Below are 25,258 nucleotides of genomic sequence, written 5' to 3'. Positions count from 1 at the left end.
CTCTGCAGAGTTCCTCTTAAGGAACCGATTTCCCAGCCATAAACAATATGGAGGAAGGTACATTCCATTTACGTTTATTATTTTTCAGAGAAAATGTGTCCCAAAGTCATGGCACGGTAACAGAGCTCCTGTGAACTTTGATTAAAGCCATCACCAAGTATCAAGGTTACTTAGGAATGCTACTATATTTTAAAATACGTCCCTCTAACCGGATGGGGAAGGTGGTGACAGTGAGAGGAGCCTGCCACTGGGGTGTTCCAGAGAGGTCAAAAGGAGATCACCATTTGTTTAATCTAAATAAATCAATTTGTTAAACAAGGAGCTGCTGAGATTATACAGTTAGAGGGTGGAGAGCAAAGAAAGATAATTATTTTTGTTTGCATAAATCATTTTCTTATTACTTGGGGATCAGGGTGGTATTGTTTGGGTTCGAGAAAGGAGGGCAAAAGAAGATAAGTATATCAATTTGCTGATCAGGGTTACATGGGATTTTGCCGCTGGGTCTGGCAAAAGGAAAGAAGATCATTATTTTTATTTAAATAAATCAATTTGTTGTGATCAGGGATCACATGGGGTTGTGCAGTTTGCAAGGAAGGCATAGGAAATTCTCTTTTACAGATAGTGAGGTGTAGAAGAAATGTTCAAACACTCCTCTTTCAATTGGGAAAGGACCAAAAAACCCTTCAAGACCTCAAAGCTAAGTTTAGATTTCATTCCTTTTTAAGGCCCCATCTTTGGTATCCTGTATTGGTCTCCAATTTGAGTTAAATTTTTAACAAACCGAGTTAAGATCATGTATATGTATGTGTGTATGCGTGCATATAAAACAAATACATAGATAATTAAATAGATAGATAGGCCGAGAGCAGCTAGTGGGACCCGATCTTGCAAAAGCTCTTGTACTTTGAGCCAATGCCTGCTGCAACCAATGGAAAAACTGTGCCTGCCTTCCCAGGAGGTAGGATCAGTCCTCCAGTGAGGAATATTCATTGAGATCAATGGCCATTCTGTGCACAGACACTTTGAGGGCCTGGTATTCGTAGCTGCTTTTCTGAGGCAATTAATGAAGCTCTGTGTGTAATTTTAAAGGCCCTTCATGAACTAACTGGAAATCTACAGCACTGAACATCAGTGAACTCATATCCAAAACTAATAGCTTCAGTATCACTGCCAAAAATTGACTAAGCGCTCTTTGTGCCTGCAAATGGGGTTCTGTAGGCACTATCCTTCTATCTGCCTTGAAGGGATAATCTCCTCTTACAAATAAAACAATTGTTTCATTTGCTCATTGCAATGGTTGAATGAGGCTGCAGAAATGAATGTCACTGGTTTGTAATGTTTCAAAATCAATCCAGTGAGGATTTGGGGAGTGGGGTTGCTTTCAATTAACGTGTTGCTATCTGCAAAACTAGTTTAAAAAATGTAGTTTCACAGGTTTGGATGCAATTCATGCAAACTAAAAGCAAACCAAAGCAAACCAAATAAAAAATGGGTTAAATGTAGTATTAACGTAAAAAGTCTGTATATGCAGGATCAAGGTGTCCCATACATTACCTCGGAGTAAAGAGAATGAACAGTCTAGTTAGCTGGTTAACAAATGAAACAATGGTAGAGTAATTACAGAAAATAGTGGGCCTTAACCATCCCTTGGATGCTTTCAGAGCCAATGGCATAGTCCAGGGGATGAATTTGCGTCTGTAACAAGAATGATAAATCTAACTAAACATCTTTACTTTTACAGTACGTTAAAGAAGCATTTTTATTTAGTGCAGTCATATATCTCCACATTATTTTGAAGTATGCTCTTTTATTGCTTTTATGTCTTCAGAATTGCCTGAGGAAAGCATCCTTTTCTCCCTCTGTTTCATTGTTGTTACCCTTGTAGAGTATAACATGCACAAACTTGATTATGATTAATTGAGGGCTCTGGCAAATTATGTTTTTATTCCTTTCCATCTAAGTCTTCCATCTGCTCAAGGAAAAAGAAGGAAATTTTACATTTATAAGGACACGTAGGCCTTTGTGGCTAAAACATCAGAACAACATGTTCAGCAGTAATGGCTACGAGTGAAGAAAGCCTTCCTTCACTCGCATTCCTGCTCTTACATCATCCCCACATTATGCATCCCCATCCTACAAGTAAGGCAGAGACGACGATAACTAGTCAAACCGCATTTGCTCCAAAATCTTGCTGCAGAGCTGGAATTTCAAACTGAATTAAACCAGTTTAGAATATTACTCAATTAGATCTTACCACCAAAGAATCACTTAAAGCAGGTAAGTACTAGGTCTGTAAATATAAACACCTGTGTCCTTCGGCGTAATGCATGTAACGTCAGGCATGCTATTTATAAGAGGCTCTGATAAAGTTCTTACCCAAGGTGATGCAGCTGCATCTACCAGCCCCATTAAGGCTGGTGTACCACATCAGATAAGGCCCTTCCTTCAGGGTTTATGATTCAGATATATACGCTTGCCATCCCTGGAAACTGGCAAATGAGGTTGCACTTGGCAATCTGGGCTTTACTTAATAGGATGAATGACAGAAACGAGAAGCCGTGTGTAACTTGTACGAATGCGAGGGGGAAAAGGCAGTGCTTTTTCACTTAAAGAGAGCCCTGTTCTCCAGCCTTGTCAGTACCAGCATAGCTTAGAGTGGTGCCTTTGGCTAATGAGAAAGCTAAGCTATTGAGGGATCTGCTTCTCTGTGACCACAGAGTTGAAATAACAGAAACCCAAAAAATTTTAGCAACCAGAATGCAGTTACAGTCTTTAAAAGGCTGCTCTGGACAGCTGGTGGCATAGGGATTGGGGCTGCATATTTAAGACAAGGTCAACATCGGTGGCATTTTTCTTGCTGAGCCAATAACGTGAATTGAGCAGTTGGCTGGAGCCCAGGCCTCTGTGACGAATACCGCAGACGACTAACACCGCACCGCTCTTCCCGAACCACCAGGAAGAAGGCAGGTTCGCTCTGCACGCCTTACGCTGAAGTGAACTCCGGAGCACTGCTGTGATCTGCTGCTCCAAATCAGCTGTACATGGGGTGACTCCAGCAGAAGGGCTAAAAGTTATCACCAAAGCGTAAGCCTGGGTCTAATTGCCTGCAAAGATTATATCTGGCAAGCAGGGAAGTTGCTGCAGCGTTCAGTATCTAGGTGGACAGAGCTGAGGCTAAGTATCAATACCAAGAAGTCTGTGGTTCAGGTGAACCAGACAAGATTTACAGGTAGATACAGAAGGTACACTTCCTCTGGCAAAGTTTGCAAAAGATCCTTGTCGAAGATGTACTGACAGCAATGCTGTAAAAGCTCTCAACAGCACGCTAAAGATTATATTCTCTGGTAGCCTCAGAGTAGATGAAGAAACCACTTTGTGTAAGAGATGTGGCTTGTGTAGCACAGTCACTTCTGTGGAAAGTAGAAAACGGATCATGAGTCCTCCTTGGAAGAGCGAACAAAGGACAGAGGTGCAGACAAGTGCCACATGGCTGGTAATAGTCACTGCCAGTACTGCGGGGAAATAGCCAGCAGTCACTGCCTAGCCAGGAAGGATGTCCTGTAAATCCAAAAGGGGGCTGTTGCCAGTTGAGCCCCCCCTAGCTGTCGGTCAAGTCACTGAAGCAGTTTGGTTTCCAGGCTCTCCAAACCACCACTGCAGAAGGATCTCAGCAAGACGAGCCACCAGAGAGCAAATCTTCAGTGATCCGCGTCCACTTTTCCTGCTGCGGTGACACTGCTGTGCCAGAGGGGAGGGCTGTCCCATGGCTTTGCCTCTCCTAGAAGCAACCCACACCCCTCCAGGCCCAGACAGGACATCACATTGAAGATGTGGAGATTGAAGTAATCTGGTAACAAAGCTGCTGGAATCCGTGGTGAGAACCCCCTGACAACGTTGTTCCAGGTCGCTCTGGGGATTAACACAAGGCTGCTGCAGCCCTCCTCCCCTCCCCTCCCTGCTCACACATCGTGTATACACAAAGGCACAGGAGTTAATTCAGTCTTCTATGGAAAGCTCCACATGAAGCCTCTTTAATTGGGCTTTGTGTGCGTGTGCGAATATCATCCCGATACTTTCAGGGTACTCAGGGAAACATTAGAATGGCAGCACAGCAGAAATGCAAAATGCATTATCATTCATTGGCAGCAAGGAATTTATTTGATATCCGCCATTCCCCCCTTTTTTTTCCTGCTGGGTGTGTTTGTGATTGTATGTGAAATTAATTTCTGAAGAGTTTAGCTAATAATTAGTGGTGAGAAGATCCTGTCGGTCTCTCAGGATAAGCAGGAAATGGTCAGGGCTGACACTGAGTGTGTGTCACATGACTATCCTATTTTTCCGATTTAATAAAAATTAACCTTTATGTCTTTTAGGAGCATTGTGCCATATTTTTTATCTTCTGATTCGACATGGGAAATGACCAGTACATGCCAAAACTATTCCTATTATATAAAAAGACAAACTTTCCTTATTTACTTCAAGATGACATTTTTCAAATTAAAATTAATATGAGCACAGATTATATCTTCGTTTACAGAAATCTATGCAAGATGCTATTTAGGGTGTGCCTCTTTTCCTAACCACGAATTCTTCCAACATCAGATAAAAGAGATTTATTGTCACATTCCCATTTTATCTTCTAACTTTTGCCCAGTGGGAAAGCATAAAGGAGACAGGTGACCCCCCAAAAAGCCGTAGAAAATGATCTCACATCAAGACACTTGGCAGAAACTCACACGATTGCTTGGCAGTTGCTAAATTAGCCAAAGATTTTGCCTTCAGCAAATCTCTTTCCTTCTTTTTGCCTCAGTTTCCAACTGTAAAGCAAAAGGGACGGGAAGGTCTAATAGGGTTTTCTCTTGCTCCTTCTGACTTGCCTGTTCCTATTGTAAACTCTCCGAGGCAAGTCTGATTATGCATTTAGCAGATGGGGGCTCCAAACTCAGCTGGAGCCTTTAGGCATTACTATAGTATAAATAACAATAATGATGATGGAGTGTTAAAACAGAACACGTTCTTTGTTCTCCGTAATGTGAATCAAACTGTGGCTGGACTTATATTTAACACCACCAGCCAGTTTATTTATGACAGGCTTTATAAGAAGTGGTTGAGTTTAATTTTCTCTAATTCACACTGTATGAAAAATGGCAACTGTCTGATTGTAATCTATAACCTGATGATAGGGCTTCCCAGAAATAACAAAAATACCCCGTTCAAGGTATCCAAGCAGTTAGTGCAGGACTGCAGCACAGGCTGAATACATCTGCTGCCTCCACTCCATCCTGTCCCTGCCTTGTCTCATCCAACAGTATCTGCACAGGGCAGACTCACTGAAGCAGCAGATAAATTATTAATGGTAATAAAAAGAATTTCAGGCATTCAAGTGCCTTCCTTGGCATGCTGACTCACAGAAAGAGTTAATCTTTTGTTCTTAGACTGCTCTTTTCATTTTTTAGCCAAGTGGATATGGGTTTGTTAAGCTGCCTTCTTCCTAAGAAGGGAGGAGGAGGGAGAAACTGTGAAAAAATACTGTCATTTTCAAATGGAACAAATGCGTGAAGTTAAACGTAAATGTGCATTGACAAGCTCGCAGATTATCACAGGGTGAAAAATAATAATATAAAAAAGATGGAATTTCTTCACAAACCAATAGAAGAAGGATTCAAAAGCAGGGCAATCAATACCACCCTGTGATCAACAGGAAATGCTAAGAATAACTGTATATCATGTGTGGCTTCAAATTTACAACCAGGACATATAATCTCATTGTAAGAAGAGAGTCAAGTTCAAGAACTTAGCCTCTACAGTAAAGCTCTCATTTTAACTAAAGAAGCTGAGGTCGACGGCCTCTCAAATGAAACAGATAAGGCGACATAGGGTTCTTGTCAGAAACAAATGTTATGTCTCTCCCTACTGAAAAGCTTAAAGATATTATCAGCAAAAGCCTAGTTGGGCCTGAAATGGGTCCCAGAGAAGTAATATTAACCAGGCTCCTGGCAGATCATTTATTTATCTCAGGCTAAATTCAATAAAGAGAGCCATATATAAGTGAGGGAAAATAATGCAGCTGCTAGTAATTTATCATTGGATGGAAAGTCATTGTTATCCTTATCTCTCCAATGATGTTCTATTTCCAACTGGTAATGAATTATGGGGCTTGCCACATCTTTACTATGTGACAGGTCAACACTACCTCATGGGTACTGTACTGTATTTATGCAATCAATAGGGAGTTTGCTGAGAAGATATTGGCAACCATTTTGTGAGAGTGACCTGGAGCTGTACGGCCTTATGATCACTGGTGGTGGTCAGCGGCTATAACAGCGCTTCCATACCCCTCTAAAACAAAGATTTATCTGAATGCCTTGCAAGTATTTTTCACTTTCCTCTTTATAAAGCCAAGCATGTGAAGCGCTCTGCTGGATTGTTAATTGTGAAGCGCTCTGCTCATTTAAGCTGGCTCAGCCACCAAAGGGATCTTTTCTGTTCCTTTGTTGCACTTATTAAAGGGATTTATTAAATCAAACTTCAGTGCAGACTTAGCCAAAATTCTTTGTGCCTGTGGTGTTTGGGGCACAGCGGAGGCCCGAGGAGCAGAGGTCTGGGCAGGCTGCTGCTGAGATGTGAGGGCAGGCTAACGAGCAGCGCCGGGTGCCCCACAGAGCTCGCCAACACCGTGCAGTGTTAGGAGGAAGAAATGCTACTCAAGGCCACATTTACCTTTCTCAGATCAACTGTGAGGGACCCTCCCGACACGGCTCTGTAAGAGAAGCAGTGAAAAACAGAGCTGTCTGATGGATGGCTTCAGGAGGAGCAGCCCCGCCATGGGGACACCTTGCGAGGGCTTCTGTTTCTGGAGCAGTCCCTTCTCTGACCCTGCTGTCCCATCCCCAAACCAGTTATGTCCATGTTTTCTCTTCCCTAGTTCTTTCCACTGTATTTGGCTTTCATTATGCACAAGAAGGGATCATGTGGCCTGTAAAGTTTGGTTTTACATTAAAAAATCAGAAATACACTTTTCAAATTCTATATGGGTTTGGGAAGCGGGGTAAGTACTTCAAATGACTAAAAAAGTCAGATTTTGAAAAATATCTCTTGAAAAAGAACAAAGAAAATTTTGAAATAATACAATTTTTATGGGGAAAAAACAGGAAAGAAAAAAAAAAGGAAAAAAAAAAAGAAAGGAAAGAATTTGGAATAAGAAGACTTTTGTCATTAAAAGTTACTAAAGGGAAAGAAAACATTTTGGCCAGACCCTACTTTTAGGTTTGGCCATTTGATCTTTATGCCATTTAATTCATGGTCTCCTCTTGAGCCTTCCACTCCATGGAGAAACAAGAGACCAGCCATCTGTGACCACAGGTTGTTTCAAGAACTGAACAACCCAGAAAATCACCTTTTGATTTTTTTTTTAGTTAAAATTTCAAAAGGTAGAAAAATTTGTCCCCTAAGGCAGAGCAGGGACACATTTTGAAAACCAAAGGGAATGAAAGTTTTGCTGAAGAGAAGCAGCAGCCGTGTTGATAGTACAAGTCCTTACAACTCTTACAACTGGTAACTTTGCAACTTTAAGCCATGCAGCGGGATGTCCAGCTGAGGGGAGCCACCCATATTGTACTCACAGACATTCCTAAAAGAGCACAATAGGACGGGGCAACAAGAGGAAAAGTAAAGCTGTCTTTTCTCATTATTATGGGAAAAGGAAATTTGGATACTCTGGCCAGCTACAGTTCACTTAAATAATGTATTAGGTCACCTAAATGATATTAAGTAAGGTGGCAAAGATTAACCCAGATGAAAAACAAAGGTGAATAGCCTTGTCCATTGTTATATAACGAGTGTGCTTCCTGGTTACAGAGACACAGTGTGCCTTCTGGCATGCATGCATGTGTTAATATGTCTCTTTGGCTCTCTGTGTTTAGGAAAGTCTTAGTAATGGAAAAACAAGGGTGTTGTAGGTGAAGGCTGAAGTCCTTTGGCAGAGCAGCCTGTGCAAGAGCTTGACCAGAGCCTGCTGGATCGTACATTGGCCTAGCCTGTGATATCAGTCTGTCAACTCCACGAGCGTTAGCACTCATTCACAAAGACTCACAAAGTCAATAAGAGCATTACCATATCCTGGAGTAAATAATGTCGTTTTCCCATATACCGACTGAGATATAAATTCCATATGGTTTGGCTACACTAGGACGGGTCTTGCCCAGATCACATTCACGCATGAAAGCTCCAATACTCTCATAATTAGTTAACTCAAGGGGTCATCTAGTTGATGCCAAGAAGATCTTGCCTTTCTTATAATAGCTGAGGAAGTATGATGGATTTGTACAATTTAAACAAGTAATGTAGATAGCAAAAAATAAATAAAAAATATAGGTGTCATAACTCGTGTAAACCAAGATAATCCAGAGAAATAAACTCCTTGAAATCAACTATTGACTTCTGAGTCTATCATAGCCAGCAAGGAGTCTGCTACTTGTCAGATACTCTTTCTCATGTAGTTTCAAACACACTGTCAAAATTGTGCATAGCTTCTAGCTCCCAGGCCTTCTACTTACTTACTAATCACTCAGTTCACTTTCCAATTTCCACTGTTTGGGGTCCTGTCTTTTTTTTTTTTTTTTTAAGAAAACAAAACAAAACCAAACCACACACAACAAAACCTAAAATACTGACTCAAAACTACTTAGGTTTACAGAAGTACAGACTGGTAAGAATGATGTATGTGTTTAATAATACGTTCCCTGGCTAATAAAATACTAGATTATTTTTGGACTACAGAATTCAAATGGAAGGAAGTTTAACCATTAAGAATCTGTTTACTATTACCAAGAGAATAGCTAGTTGGCAGGTCAATAGCTATCAGCAGAAATAAAGAGCCACAGCAGCCACCTGTGCTTAAGGCTCATCCCTGTTAGGAAAAATAAATAAATGAAAGGGCAAAAACTTAAATGTAAAGCTACAGCATGATGGTGTTTTGGGTTTTTTTTTTTTTGGTTTGGTTTGTTTTTTTTAGGTTAAAAGAAACAAATAAAAGACATTGCTCCAGGACTACTGATTTGAGAATTTAGTTCAAATGATAGCCAGGCTATTTGAGATGAAATGGGCAGCAAATCTGTGTGTCAAACTGTTTCTCTAGATGAAGAGTTGAATCTGAAACCTGTTGAAATATCTCGGACAGCTTCTTCATAGCATGAGCATTAGTTGTAAAAGGAAGTGCGCATGCAGGGATGTTTCCCCTTCCTGTGTGAATAGTCCCACCATCGAGCCAGTTGGAGGTTGGCCACCTAGAGTTGAAAAGGCCAGAAGACACCTGTTCCAAGTGCATCCTTCCTTTAGCAGATGGAAATAGTTGGCGCCTTGAGAGAGATCTCACTTATCGTCATTTGACTGGGTCAGATATAATCACATCTGCAGAAGAGCTGCTCGGTGTGTCTCACGGACCAACAGACACGGGGTAGAATCACAGTCCTGTTCGTGTCAACGGGACTTGTGCTGCGGAACTTGAGGCTAAGGCTATCTATTGCCAGCAGTGAACATTTTCAGAGGCAATGAAATCTTGTTCCTACATAATCCAAGACATACTTCAATCCTGAAATAAAACGCAAAGGAGAAGGTTTGTTTGTTCATTTTTCCCTCTGATTTCTTATTTGCACATGAAGATGATTTTTCTCTCCTTTACCCATCAGCTGTAGTAAATATGCTCTGCAACCTGTGCCATGTGTGCATGTACCGAGCAAACAAGTCCGTGGTGAAGCATGAAATCTGAATTCTGTGTCACTGTTTCTCAACAAAGAAATGAGAGCAATGGACTCAACAAACTTTCGAAAGGGCAAGCTCGCAGAGGTTTGACCAGATAACAAAGCTCACTGTGGTCACTGTGAATTGTAAAGATCTAATTAGGCAAAGTTTGATTGCAGCATGACCAGTGTAGATCAAGATGCTTTTTCAGCACACACAATACACATGTTCATCTTTGAAAGAAAATTGTCAACTTCTAGTTCTGTGTTGGCTTGCTAAACAGCATTAATATGTTTTAACTTCACAGTTTCCCAGAATGAGGCCTCCAAGAGTATAAAGAAACACTTTAACTGCCAGAAAAATTACATCTCTGTATAACATATAGGAACTTCATTGCAAATACTTTAAAGAAAAAAAAATTTCTCCTCTCAGGGTGTAGTGTTTTAATGTATAATTTCTTTGAAATTCTGAAAATATGTGTGCACTGATTTGTAAAAAATAAATTTTAATATTTGCAGTGCTTAGTCCTGCTTGAGGTAAGATGGGAATTATGGAGGGAGACACCATTATATTTTGTTTCTTCTCCTTGTAGAGCCGAAATTCTGTAAACCAGATGATTGATCCAAAAAAGCAAGCCAGGATGGGCAGTAAACTACCTAGGACAAACTCCCTGTCACTTAAGTTTTTACATCAAAGTCGAATGTATTTCTAAACTATGTGCTATAGATCTGCCACAAGCTCAATGCTGGAATCAGTAAGTGAAATCCTCTGGCTTACGGGAAACAGCCAAGATGATTATAATGGTTCCTGCTGGCCTTAAAAATCTGTAATATAGGTGAAATAGAAACTATGGGTGAAATTCATCCAAGTGCAAAGTTCTGTGATAAAATTCTGAATAGAATTTCAGCCTAAGAGCTTAGAAAGTCTAAGACCACCCTGCATCCAGTGAGATTTTCAGAGAAAACCCCCTAAAATATACACGAAGAACAGCTATGTCAAGCCTTATTAAGGCTTTGTTTTGCATATGTGAGAGGAAATAAAATGCATCACCTTCTGCCCCAGGGTTGCTGCTGGAAGAAAAAGACCGGCTGGGACCTCTTGTGGAATGCAAAGGAAGCTTAGCATTTATCTGCCTTTGCTCTCCCTGGTATTTGTTGGAGGAGCACCTTAAATGTGCATCTCCAAGAAAAAAAAAAAATATAAGAAAAAAAAAAATTAAGGAAGCTCTTTTGACCTATCAGCAAGTTTCAGAAGGGCTGGAGTCAGCGGTGGCTCTGCTACATATCCTCTGGGCTCCCAGAAAAGCCAGTCTCCGGTGAATAATGCTAAGGCGCCAGCGTAGGACACACACCTTGTAGCGTGGTACGTGAGAAACTCTGGTCTGTGAACCCGGTAACTTCTCCACCTCAATAATGTCTATTGTAGAACAAGATTTATGAAGGGAAACACTGACTCCACAGCTCACTAATATAAATCGTCTGTCGAAGGGCAAAATGTATGAAATTGCCTTGAGATTCAGAGCGGTCTTGGGAGCCCATGATTTTAGCATACCGCATTTGGCCAAGGCACATTACTGGCTCCCGAAGCGGGCAGGTGTCCGCTGCTCGTCCCGCACGGATACACAGCACCAGGTAAGTGGGCAGAAACGAGCCGCAGCTACCTGCACACAAACTGTACGGGGGAATTGGTAAACACGCAGGTTCCACCATAAAAGGATTATACGACTCTTCCCTGGCGTCTGGAATGCACATTATGTTGCCAAACAAAGGAAATTATGCACAGATAGCCCCAGAGGCAGAATAACCATGATCCGCTCATACTTGTGAACACTGGGCAAATATTTACTAGCCACAATTAATTACCTGTCTCTGCTCGTTTTGTTAAATGATCAAAGTAACCCATCCACTCCTTGCACATGAATGCCGCTATTTGTACAAAATCGCATCCTTCTAGTAGTGGTGCAGGGCCAGATCCTGCAGCATTTATCACTGTTCACATGCAAGTCATCTTATTGAGGGAATTGCTTCTAATTACTTAACGTCAGGACTGCAGGAGACAGACCAACTTCTGCAATATTAAGGTGGTAAGGATGTATAGCAGAGCAAGAGTGGGATCAATTGTTCTTAGATTTCTTCTCTTCCTCATCAGCCCACCTGACACACATGAAATATTTGTGAAATCAATTTCAGAATGACCAGACAAGGCACTGGAAGTACCACAGTCCGTTCATCAGCTGGCTCTTCCAGGAACACTTCAGGAATTAGGATGGAAGCATATTACTTCCTTTCCCACAGGATAACTGCAGTGAATACAATAACCCTTGTTCGAAGAGATACTGCCTCGCACACTGCCTCACACACTCTGTCAAACCAACATCGTTTGCTCCCTTTCAGCAACAGCTGTGCAAAAGACCATTCTATAAGCTTAAACTTTTTTTCTCTCCTCCTTTCTTCAGTAGTGTGCAGTATTTTGCATCAGCACTGAATCATGCCGAGGTCCTTCCAAGTAAGTTCTTCTGACTCCATTACTTGCACACAGTTGTATTTCCCCCTACAAAGCACATGCGGTGGGTTCACCTCTTGCACAGTGCAACCAGAACTGGGGATCTCATCCCCGAGTTTGGCCGTCTGAAACACGAGCTGTGTTATCAGCCCCTCTGGAGGGGACAGCACAGAGCAACAAGGATACTAACAGGGCTTGATTCTTGGGCCACTCAAATCCTTAGATAGTTTTCCCCTGCCCAAAGCAGGTTTTGGAAGCAGACTGCTTATTTCCATCGCAAACAATTCCATCCACGTTTACTCACAATAAGACAGCAGTTTCACAGGCGTTAGCAAAGCCAGCCCAGGGTTTCACTCTCCTTATGAGAGCTTTGCGTATGCTCTCCTGGCACAGAAAAAGGACAACTTTGCAATAAAGGTAAGGAATAGGGTTCCCTAAGATTTTTGATAAAGTGCATACAAAAGAAGCTCTACTTTGTGTCAGTGCAGACCCTTTAAAACACCTACATGAATATTTATGAAGTTTCCCTTTCTTTCATGAATTGTTTGTTGCTCTATTTGATCACAGTACTTCGCTCGCTCCTAATACTTTTGGATAATGTTCTTGCCTTTATTTGTAATCACTCTTTATTCGGTGTGGAAGATGGATTTTTCCAATTTTGTGCTATTATATACCTTAGCATGGAAAGGATTAGATGGGTTTTTCTTTTTCCGTTTAGTCCTTATTTAACTGCTTGTGCGCTTCAGGGATTTATATCCCAGTAGGTATAATTCCAGGATTATAGGTATCTTGATATCCAGTAAATCATTTAGCAGGATATAGGTTTAAGGCAACTCCAAATAACCCCTCCAGTTAGCTCTATGGCTAAAAACTGAAGTTAGTTGGAAGTACTAGATTTGCATAAGAGTTATAAAGTAACACAGACTCACCAATTTGGAGTCTGATTCTACTTCCCTTAAAGTCACTGGTAAAATCTATACCCACTTCAGTGTGAATATGGCAAGGCCTTCAAATCCTATTGCTTTAGAAGCATTCCTTCTTCCTAGCCAAATGCTAATCAAAGTCTCCTCCTCCTCTGATTTAAGGTTCAGTTCTCATTCCCATAACTACTGCATGTTTATTTAGATAAATACTGTCAGGTTGAGTTGACCCAAAATGTAGATTTATTAAAAATGAAATAAAATGAGCAACAGAAAGCTTTCTGTATTTGTTTTTCTAAATTCCACTGAAAGCAGCTTCTTGGTTTGGACTTTAGTTTTCCTTGGCATCATCTACAACCTGAACATTGAAGCACTGTGCTTGTACATGAAAACAAAGGGGACAGGAAAAAAAGTGGAATTGAACTCTAGGTCTTCTTTGTTTCGGCTTAGTGAAAAGTAAGCGTGTGGTATTCAAGATCAAAAGTCAATTTGCTTTCTTACGATCTATTATTCAGAATAATCAAAAGCAACACTTATAGCAAAGATGAGGAAACTGATGCTTTAAACTGTCTTTTAACTTGTTCGTGTCCCTTTAAACATGGCATAGGGAGTGAGAAAGGCTTTGCCCTGGCAGAGCGCTTAGCAAAATCACACCTCTGTGCCAGTTCTCACCAGGCGTGTCTAAGGATTTGTCATTCTGTGGTGTTTTTTTTTGGTTAGGTATTGTTCCAGTGGCAACTCCACCAGAAACTCTGGAGAGCTACAGGTGTTTCAAGGTCAGGTTTCTGTTTTGGTTTGAGATGCATGAGGGTGTTAAATCCGTGACTTAGTACATTTGTAGCACTGGATGATTCTCTTCGACCTGTGTGAGAAGGTGCTGTTGTACCTGACGGTTTTCTTGCAGTAGGGAATATTATGGAGCAAGAGACTGCTAAGTGAGACAAACCACAGCGTGGAGGCCATTTACCACACACAAGGAAAGAGCCTGGTTGCTCTAACAGGGCCTGGAGGAAACCAGGACTGCATCTGGGGTGTGGTAAGGTGATAAATCTGAGCATCCCTCCCACCCTTAAGGGTAAGTGCTTGTTTAAACTTTCTTTAATATTGGGTGTGTCAGAGGTGTGAGCCTAGAGGAACTGCCATAGCCAGAATTAACGTGTTCTTCTTCTGTAGAACAGAAAAGGCCTTTCCAGACAGAGGCTTTCTGCCTGCGTGAGTGTCAACACAGAGTTCATTTGAGGCAAATTCTGTGGTGAAGAGAAAGGTAAGGTTAGGTGAGGAGCCCTTCCCATCAAACCAAACTTGACGGAAGGCCAGGACTGCAGGGCTGGATTAGGACTGGGCACATCCCGGCACATAGGGTGGTGAGTAAGATGCATCAGCTCAAGAAGGCCTCGACTGCAGTTGCAGTTGCAGTCCCCTTCCTCACAGGGGATGGGAAGGTGGGATTAGTAGTTCAGTGAATTTCTGTGCACTACCTACCATCCCATGCTCTGGCGCAGGCAAGTATGTCAGTGAGTAAGGTGAGCAGACAACCACTGTTCTGCTCCCTCCATGTCCATCCTGCAAAACAGCAGGTAGGCCTGTTCACTTCTGCATGCCTGAATCTGTGGTCCAGGCAACCAACAAATAGAGAAGGACAAAAAACAGGGATAAAAGAGGGTTCAGTACATTTTTCTGTCTCCTATGAAAGAAAGAAAGAAAGTCACCACGTAGCCTTTCTTTACTGACCACTCAATCTTCTCTGTAAACCATTCCCTACCTATGGCTATAGCATATTCAGCTCAATCCTTTTAAACTCGCTTGAGAGAGTTGATCGATAAATAAATGAACACCGAATATGGAGAAATAATGCATTCCATTGGTGCCATGTCATCCTGGTCCATCATACGTAAAATGTCATGTGCATCTAGCCCCTGTCAACAGATCTGCCTCAAAGGGTGCGCAGGATCAGCAGTCCGCAGTTTCAGAAACAGGCAACATCTAAATCCACCACCGATTCAGTAACATCTCTGCCTGAATATGATAGATAAGGATTTCAGGAAGGCATGTCAAAGATAAAAGGAAAGCTACCCCTTGCTCTTGTTTAATTTCCCTTCCAATTTCCTAAAAGGCCTGTTGCAGGAATGACTGTCACCAGAAAGATACAGGGCCCAATTTACGGCCATTGCACAGAACTGCAATAAGCAGTTGCAGTCTATAATTTTCAAGTAACACCACATTTATGAAAACTGCAACAATCCCTTTTACCATGATTTGTGGACTCTGATGCCAGAAGAGCCAACTCCTCTCTCATGTAACAGAGAGCAAGAAGAGAGAAAGAGAGAGAAAGATGAAGAGAAACAAACTAGCTGCTGCCTCAGCATGTAGACTGCAAAATAAATAAAAAACAGTCTTAAAAAGTGTTAATAAAATATCCGCTAAGAATAGAAGGGAAGATTAGAGCTGACAAGTTGGCCATAGGGCCTTCTTCAGGCTCTTCCAGTTAGAACTGAGACAAGATGATGAGTTGAGAAATTTAACTGAGCTGACATGGCCTGCATTTTCATAAATTTCCTGCTCCTTTTTTTATATTAATAAAAGAAATCTATAAAATAAAAAGGATAGAATTCAACTGTAGGCCTGTAATAATGTGCAGTTCTCCTAAGCATCTTGTACCAAGCTTTGGAACAAATGCAAGAGTAACTGAAAGACCTGTAACAGACAATGCGTTACATTTACTGAGTAATCAACTCTAATTTTTTTCACCAAGGATCCTATTTGAGTGGAAAGATGTCAGCATGAGTTGGATGAAGCCCCAGATCATCCTGCAGATTTTAGGGAGAGCAGTGTTACTACTACAAGAATGATCCAGAAAATATAGTGGTTAGAGCTTATTATCTTTTGGTTGTTGGGTTTTTTTGTTGTTTGTTTGTTTGTGTTTCCCAAATCCTACCAAAATCAGCAGAAAAGCTTTCATTAGTTCTAATCCCTTTGTAAAAAACAGTTGAATTATTTCTGAATTGGAATAAAAATTGTGACATTTGGGAAAAAAATCATGAAGAAACCAGGGATGATTTTATAAATGACTGAAACAGCAAGCAAATGTTTTCTTCCCTTACAACTGCAAAAAGTCAAATCCAGAGTTGTACATTATCACTATTTAGCTCTGTCTGTGTCTCAGGCAACTTCAAAGTTTTGAATCTAAACTGTCTCCTTTTTCCCCAAAAAAAGCAGCTCCATAAAAAAATAACAACAATGCCTTTAGTTTTGCTGTCTGGGAATTTCTTTCCCAATCTGACTTTTGGGAACTGGGAGTTCTTCTCTAAATTGCTTGGGCTAAGTAAACGTAACACGAGAGATTTTCCTATTACATCATTTTATTTTTATCAGCATCATCATCATTATTATTATTATTGTCATGATCTTTTCTTTGGTGTTTTAGTCATTACCTAACCGAAGTGTAGTGCTGCATAGCACGTAGTCTGTTTTCACATTTCAAATGAGCCCAGCCTTGCAGAGATTAGAGGTCCAACAAAGAGTTTATCATAAGTGCATCTAGTATTGTTTCTAATCAGTGAACTACACAACACCAAGTACAACAGAGCCAACGGCTGGCAGGTTACAGAGGTGTTCCTCACACAGTGAGCTCACTAATAAGGATGTTTCAGGAGAACAGGCTTTCATTAGCTTCAGTCACACATTCAGTTGCACTGCTGTCTTGACCTTCGCTCCACCTTCTTTGAGGGGGCAGTAGAAGAAGTAAATCTCAACCCGTCTGAGCACAGACAGCTTTAAACACGTAGAATTTATCTGTCTTCACTATAAAAGACATGGGTGGAAAGGGAGGAAGATCTTCAACAGAGACTTTATGCCTCTGTAACCTGCTTTGCAATCCTGAAGGGCAGCAGCAGAACTTCATTCATTGCTCCTTTCTGGTCACAGTTGTGTCAGCAAGTGCACTCACCTGTGGTAGAGCTGGCCTTCAAACACTGAGAATCTTCGGGATATTTGAGGAAATGTAAGAGAGCTGGACTTAGTGCCAGCGAGGTTCCCATCTTGCATTTTGAGGTTTGTGAAGACCCTGCTCACAGTCAGTTCACTTGGCCTTTCGGCCAGTTTCTGCTCAATGATGTCAAGACAGATGGTAAATGATTCTTTAAAGGCAGCCACCTACATAAAGGGGAGACCCTCTCTGCTGCGATGTTAGAGATGTCAAGGGACAGACCAGCAATGAGTTTTGGCAGCACAGCAATGGTGAGAGGCCGGGCAGACCAGGACATAAAGAGCTCTCTTTACTCACTGGTTTTAGTCATTTTCTTACCCAAACAGCAGACAGCCAGGTGGGACTCTTAATGAAAGAAGTTATGTAAGGGCAGAAAGTTTGATTCACCAAGCCGCCACACTGGCAACACGTTTACACAACTTCTCCACCCAAAATCAAGAGGTTTAACCTGTAGGGATAATTGCACCCCTTTGGCAAGGGCGGTAGAGAGCACTTAAAGAGGCAGCCAAAGCAGAGAAAAAGGGAAAGCAACATCATTTCGGATAATTGGAGCACAGAGGTAATACATATCTCAGTGTCACAGCAGGGATTGGCCAATGCAATCTACACTTATTCTTATCTCAGAATTGTATTTATCGAAGTAAACTGTGCTTGAGTTAAAAGGAAGCACATAAATCTTCTCTCATTGTCATCTTGCAACTCACAGCAGCTGCTAATTATATTATAGATCTTCCAGAAGTATGTACAGTAATTACCAGTTTCACCCACATTATTAGACTTGCAAATGCATTTTGCTTTTTGCAAGCCTGACAGGAGCAAAGAGTTAGACCAAAAATGGGGTAAATTAGCACAGACTCAAGAAACCAAATGGGAATCCCTAACTGTACTGGATCTACTCTGAATTGCACTGGACAAAGACACCACCTTTAGGACATATACTTGCTGAACTCTCATTTTGGCTCGTTCACCCAAGCTACAAGTCACTTCAGGCTTTTCCAAACGTCCAGTTCCTAGAGATTACCATGGTCTGACCTAGGCCCACACTCAATGTGTTGGAACTGGTGACAGCTCTCTCTATATCTTAAAACCTTTCAGATAGAAAAATTGATGTTATTATTCTTAAAGCTGGAGTAAGTTCACGTCCTCTGGAGTTCTCAAGGAACCTTTCATACTGCATCCATCTGTGGATGAATGGAAGCATCATTTTCGCCACTTGCATAAACAGGCAAAAATGAAATTTATTTAAATAACCAGGGTGTGGTTATGCTAAACACTTTCTCCATGTACCACAGCTGAAGATAAAAAATGCTACCAGGCATAAACCTTAAGTATTATTTATGTATGCATACATACATGAGAAGAACCACTTGTATTACTAATTTGTTCTATTTGTCTGGTTTTCATATCAACTGAGCACTGACTGGAATTCCTAAACCAAGAGGAATAACGTGGGCAAAGACTGAAGGGTAGTCACGTAAGGTAGAGTTTTCAAAAGCATTATGTGATTTGTGAGCTGAACTTCTGATATGAAAAGTGGGTCTTTTTGATAATTTACTCGTAAGTCCAACACATTCTTCCACAGAAAATATATTAAGACTAATATATATCTCTTCGGAAACAACCTTCCTTAAACACTACAAATCCATATGGAATCACTACTGAAATCTCTGTTTCTTAAAAAATGTGGTAGAAATTCAATAGTGGCTAAAATAATAGAGTAGGCAAATGGTTAATGTATTCTGGTGTTAGGCCAGTTGGGGCATTTAAAAATCATAATTTCTTCCCACCTCAAGCACAGCCTAGTCTGTGAAACCACAATAAGATAAAAGTATGTATTTTCTGTGGATCATAATTTGCAAAACATTTTGACATCGTTACTGGAAAGGTTTGATGTGAGCGCAAAGCCGTATTATTAATGAGAATTAGGCATAAAGGCATTTAAACAAAGACATCTTCACAGTCTTTTGCTGCTTCAGTATCTACCCTTGCAAAATGCTGCTTTTCCTCCATTCTCATTGAGAATTCAAGTTGAAATAAAAGTGGAAGACTTTCTTCTGTGCCCAGTTGGATGGGCAAGGTTTAATGTGCAACTTCCTCCATGGGAAAAGAACCTAAAGAAGAGTTTCGAGATTAATATCCAATTTCCAGGCTTTTACACAACTCGGCAATCACTCAAATCTAAAAGTGAACCAAGGGAAAGATTAAAAAGCCAAAGGCCACAAACCTGTTTAAACTAGTATAGTGGGTTCAAAGTTTCCTCTGAGATCTTGGGCTATAGTTTCCAGATATCACAGAAGTACAACACCTAGACAGCTCCACAGATAAGCTCCTATTTACTCTAGATCAACCAAAGAAATATAAGAAATCACACTTTGTACCTTGTTCTTAGTCACAATTAAAACCTGGTTATTTTGGTTACTCAGTGAAAAGTGACTTTCAGAAGTGTTTAGGAGCAAAATGAGCTCCCAAAAAGGTGAGTTGCTGCTACTGGGCAGAAGGATGGTGGGAAAATATTTATGGCCTCTTGCCAAAGTAGAAATGTATTAAAGTGCCTGCAGTTGTTGATGCTCCTGTTCTTGCTGAAAACCTAAGGGGAATCCCATTGACTTTGGAGACTGCAGGAGAAAACGCTGGCAAACAGAAGTGTATATGTGAAAGAAAGCAGAGAGAAGAAAGAATTAATAATGCAGAGACTTTATTTACCTGTGCTTGCCACCTACAATCCTCCCTGGTTGTTACACTGTCTTGACACAGGACAGGATTTAGTTCTGCTAATGGATGTGATCCATACCCTTCTGTTCAAAGTGATCCATACCCTTCTGACTTGTACCAATGGGAGTGCCAATAGGAATCCTTCCTCTCTTTTTAGCCATCTTACAGGAACAGATACGGTTCATTTGGATGGAGGCATGCCATTTAACTATTCCTTTAAATGGGCACAGTAGAAGCCCATTTTACCATGCTATAACTTAAGACTCTGAGCCTAATGAAGAGTGCATGAAGAAGGGAGAAGAATACAATCTGTGTTTATCATATTTATTTTTGGAAGCTTTTTCTCAGTCTTCCAAATATTTGGGAACTATCTGATGTCCTCAGTTGACCTGCTGAAATCCTCCTCTGCATGTTTACCAAGATCTAAACCATGACACCTTGTGTCAAATCACTTTCCTCTTGCCTGCAAGCTCTTTCCTATTAATGAGAACTATGCTTTTGATAGTTAAGGAAACCCAAATATATGTCTTCTGCAGTGAAATTCACAGGATCTCTTCTCTTGGCAGCTGATAAATAGTTGTCACAGCTGAGGGAAGGTTCAAATTCTGAAAAATGCCTGCTGAGCTTTGAAACATTAACTCTTAGGTCATCAAGAAGCTGGTTCAAAACAGGAAACAGCTCTAACACCATAAAGACTCCATATAACCATAACAGGTGCTTACAGTAAGTTCCATTATAAGGAACCTCCACCAATAGCTAGAACTGTGAGCTCTTAAAACCAGGGGGTGTGTCACTTGATCCATGACATCAAGGACATGTCTTAGAAAACGAATCTTAATGGGTGAACTGGAGGGGAGGAAGAATTACTTTAGCCAGGTCTCATCTTTTTTACAGAATTTTAATTCCACGACAGATTTTCTGTTGTTTCCCATTGCACCATCTTGGAAGGAACAGCTGTTATCAGTTCTACAGGCTGATGCTTCATTCTGTATTCTCGGGGGATCGTCACTGACCTGTCCTCCCTGGTCTGGCTGAGCCATCCAGGTAAACAGCCACTACCTTTCCCTACGAGCGGCTCTTGCTGGCAGCTACTCCCAGTTCTGGAAAACAAATTGCAGACCATTATCAGCTCTTCTGGTAATTGCTGCAGGATGGAAACTGAGAGTGCAATAAATCACAACATCATTATACAAAGGCCCAAATGGTCTGGCATATTTTAGCTTGAGATGGTTAATACAGAAGTGATGTAGACTGCAATGGTAGATAAAAATATCCTATATTGACTAGCTTGCATTTGAGCTTTTCTATATTTTTTTCATATTATTCACAATATATTTTGAATTTAAAAAGAAAACATCTTTAGCTATAACAGCAACATTTTGCTTTTTAACCTGATGGGAAGAATATCCCTCAGCCTTTAAATACATGAGCCTTGAACTCTGCACAAGGCATTATATTTATTACAGAGATACCACACATGATGATTGTGGGCTAAAGGTTGGTGTATTTTCATTGTTTGTATTCTGTCTTTAAGGCAAATGTCCAGTGACCCATTGTAACTCCGTATTCACATGAGCATGGCGTAGTTTGCAGTAAAATTTTTCATGCCCAGGCAAAAACAAGTTACCTGGGTTGAAGCAAACTTCTCCAAAGGCCAATATAATACCTGCACTTTAAAACTCAGACGTTAAAAGAAAGAAGCTGAAAGAACAGGCACTTTCAAACAAGCATTAGGTCATGTGAACAGAAGTTGTTTGACGGGATCTCCCTTGGGATATTCCAAGAACATGTACAATCCCAGGCATGGAGCCAAGAGGATCCAGGCATATCAGTGAGGTGCAAGACAGGGAGGAGTTAGCAGTCATGTTCAAAAATATGCTTTTAATGTTCAGCCAAGGAGCAATATTAACAGCACTTGCATATTTGCCAAGTGCCCAGAGAAAAGTGTAAGGATGGAGTGGAGAGAAAGGAAATAAATAAAGCTGGAGAGGGAAAATTATCTATAATAGAATTTTGTTTCTCCCTCCAGTTCCAGACCAACTCATCAAAGCCAAAAGGTAATTCCACTCATTGCAGTATCTTCCATCTTGTTCAGATTTCATCCGTGAATAAGCAACTGGATTTCTACCAGACAACTGGAAACCTACCGAAAGCACAATCTTCTGACGTGCTAGCAAAGCTGGAATTAGATAAAACATTCATGAGAAAGACCCATAGATTTAGTGGATGTTATTTTCGTAAACGCTGATGTTCAGAAAGAGCAGCTTTATAGAAAACATTTGCCCTTAGTTTAAAGAGTCTCTGCTGAAATGAGTTTAAACTACCTCAGTATCAACTGAAGCTTTATTTTTTTTCTGTTTTTGATGATGGCATTGTTAGTATTTTCATTCAGTTAGAAAAGTAAAATAAAATAAAAGGCTCTACAGGGCTTGTATTAAACAGGTTAGGATTATTATAATCAAATTTTGATTGAAATACTATCAATCAACAGTCCTGTGAATATAAAGTATCATTTCTGGGTTGATAGCATCTTTGTGATGGAAAGCATATTTTTTTTAATTGGATTCTTGGAGAAAGTACTGTAAAGCTTATTCAGTTTATGTTTTAATCCAGGCTGCCCTGTGCACATGTACATGGCTGCAAATACTCACTTATGTTCATGACTATGCACTTCACAGAGAAAAAGAAATGGATGGAGCAGCAGGTGAGGCAATCTGCCTCCTTTCAGCCAAGATCATGAGAACGCTACTAGATGCTACCAAGACCAGCAGTAAACCTGAGGCAGAGGCCACAGCATCATCACTACCAGACACACCTCCCCTGGGTCACCAGTGTTGAACTAGGCTGTTTCCTCCCTGCACTTCAGCCAGTGTTTTTTTCTGACCCTTGTACAGCAAAAGGTACGAGGCATTTTCTCTCCTGTTCATATTCACTGTGCTGTGTGCATTGAAAAGAACAGGTACAAGCAGCACGCTCTGGGCAGCACTACGCACGTTCAGGAGTTGCTCTGGCACTGAAAACAATAGGCTCACTTATCTGAAAGGTACGGCAAAGCACTGTTACGAAGCCATCCCGATTTAATTGAGAGCTGACAGCTATTTACATCACCGAGGATTTAGTTGCACTGCTGTTATGATGAGCCATGCAGCTCTGAGCAGTGGACGGTTTGCTTCCAAATCTGTTATGCCTTGACAGCCTCCCTGATCACTCAGCAAATAAACTGCGGAAGTTCCTCAATGGTGTTTCCAGAAATGACAGCTTTACTGCTACCATCTTACAGCAGCTACTCCAGGGCGACTGTGACTTCAGAGGCCTTTTTAATTATTTAAAGAGAGAGAGAGAGAAGGAGAAAGAAAAAGAGAAAGGGAGGGAGGGAGGAAGAAAGGAAAAGGACGGGAGGGAGGGAGGGAGGGAGGGAGGGAGGGAGGGAGGGAAGGAAGGAAGGAAGGAAGGAAGGAAGGAAGGAAGGAAGGAAGGAAGGAAGGAAGGAAGGAAGGAAGGAAGGAAGGAAGGAAGGAAGGAAGGAAGGAAGGAAGGAAGGAAGGAAGGAAGGAAGGAAGGAAGGAAGGAAGGAAGGAAGGAAGAGTAAAAAACTACTTATGGAATAGTCAGTACTGGTGGCTCTTATGCTACTATCTACCGATGTATGTGCAACTTCTGTTGCTGGTGAGACAGAAGATAATATATTCAAACGCAAACTACTTGCTACCACTTTCACATTATTTCAGTGTTACCAAATTGCTGAAATTAAATGAAAGCACCCTAATCAAAGCAGAGTAAAATGCCACATCCAGTCTGAATTTATGATATGAGAGAAAAATTTACAGAAGCACACAATTCACAGATCTTCTCTTTTTACAAAACATTTTGCTGATTGCAATTACATCAATAAAAATGAAATTCTTATTTACCGGAGTGGATATTGGCAGAGGAAATGCTAAAACAGCTTTGCTAATTCCAACACCGTCAGATATTCCAGTTTGCCAAATACCTGCATTGATTCCTGAGTGCCTCCCTCCAGCATCACTGTCTCTTATGGGGAACATTCTTACCCCTCGTATTATTGCCGAAAAACACCTTATGACAACACTCAGCTAAAATCACCAGGGTCTTTAGGCACGGTAGCATTTCCTCAATCCATTCATATTCCTCCGCCATGCCCCCAGTTCCACTTCAGGCCCAAATCCCCACAGATATCACAACCTAATCCTCTTGCTCCTTTTACTGTGGGAAAGAACCCAGGTGCTCGTGCTGGAAGGGAATTCCAATGGATGCCTGAGGCACTCGGATCTCCTGGCACACCCCCACCTGTGCGGCCCTTGCAACACAGTCTCAGATATGATAGCGATGAGCACTGCGGAAGAACCAGAGCACATCAGCACCCAGCACAGCACTGGTGAAGTTGTGGCACTGGAAGGAGCTGGACAGATGGGATGAAACCTCTAGCGGCCATTTCGTTCCACTTTCCTCCCCGAGCACAAGGCTGTTGCCAACAGCAGACCAGAGCAGCTGTGGCATCACGTGTCCATGACCTCAAAGCCTCCCTGGATGCAGGTTCCAAGCTTCCCTGGGTTACCTGCTCTGGAGCCACACTGCCCTCTTAAATGTACAGGAGGAGCTGGGTAGGTCAGGAGTGTTCCTAGAACCAGGCTTCTTGGAGACAATCTGAACGCATACACTTAGAACTGCAACCAGCTAATAAAAGATTTCTAATCTCTGAGCTGCATAAGAGGCCCAATATTCCACTGACAGTGATTGAATAATTTATCACTTTATCACTTGTTTTCCCCGCTGAAGGGAATCATTTATCTGCAATGTCACCTGGAGAACGGTGGGTGTTGTCAGAGGATCAAAGTCCAGCGTCAGGGTATGCAACAAATATTAACCACTTCATCCCACTTCACCGGGCACTGTTTTAATTTCATTTTTATTGAGTCTGCTTATCACTTTACAACAGCCTGTACATTATAGAAGATGTAAACCTAGATCACCTCCTACAGGCCAAAGAGAGAGAAGTCCTCTTTCCTTTTTCCTTTTTCCAGCAAGAACATCGCTGTTCCTGACCTGCTGTACCTTAAAGAGTTGAGTAGACTGTTCTAGCTATGCCCAACTGTGATTATTTACGGTAGCATTAGGTCATTATGGAAGATTATCTTCTAGTACTCTGAATTTTGGGGTTCATAGCAGGCTTCCCCACCTATGCGCATCAGCCAGTACAATAGGATAATTCAGGAAATTAAATAAAGGGACCAATTCGATGTCTGCCCACTTTACACAACCAGAAACTACTTCTGCACTTGAATCAAGATTGTTTTTTATTCCTTGAAATGCTTTCTTGCAAAATGGGGTTTCTGCAGTAAAATACTGTGAGGGAAAGAGCATATTATAAGTATAATATATT

At 41.2% G+C, this 25,258-nt stretch overlaps 1 protein-coding gene across 3 annotated transcripts in view; it reads right to left on the bottom strand.

Moving 5' to 3' along the window:
* LOC308176580 (uncharacterized protein) overlaps positions 1 to 25,258 on the bottom strand; it is a 378,041-nt gene that overhangs the window by 66,118 nt on the left and 286,665 nt on the right. The gene's annotated exons all lie outside the window — the stretch shown is intronic.

This window comes from Anser brachyrhynchus (genome assembly GCF_964034855.1).
Source record: "Anser brachyrhynchus genome assembly, chromosome: 12".
Lineage (NCBI taxonomy): Eukaryota > Metazoa > Chordata > Aves > Anseriformes > Anatidae > Anser > Anser brachyrhynchus.
Note: the sequence above shows the minus strand (reverse complement) of the source record. Positions and strands in the feature narration are given on the sequence as shown.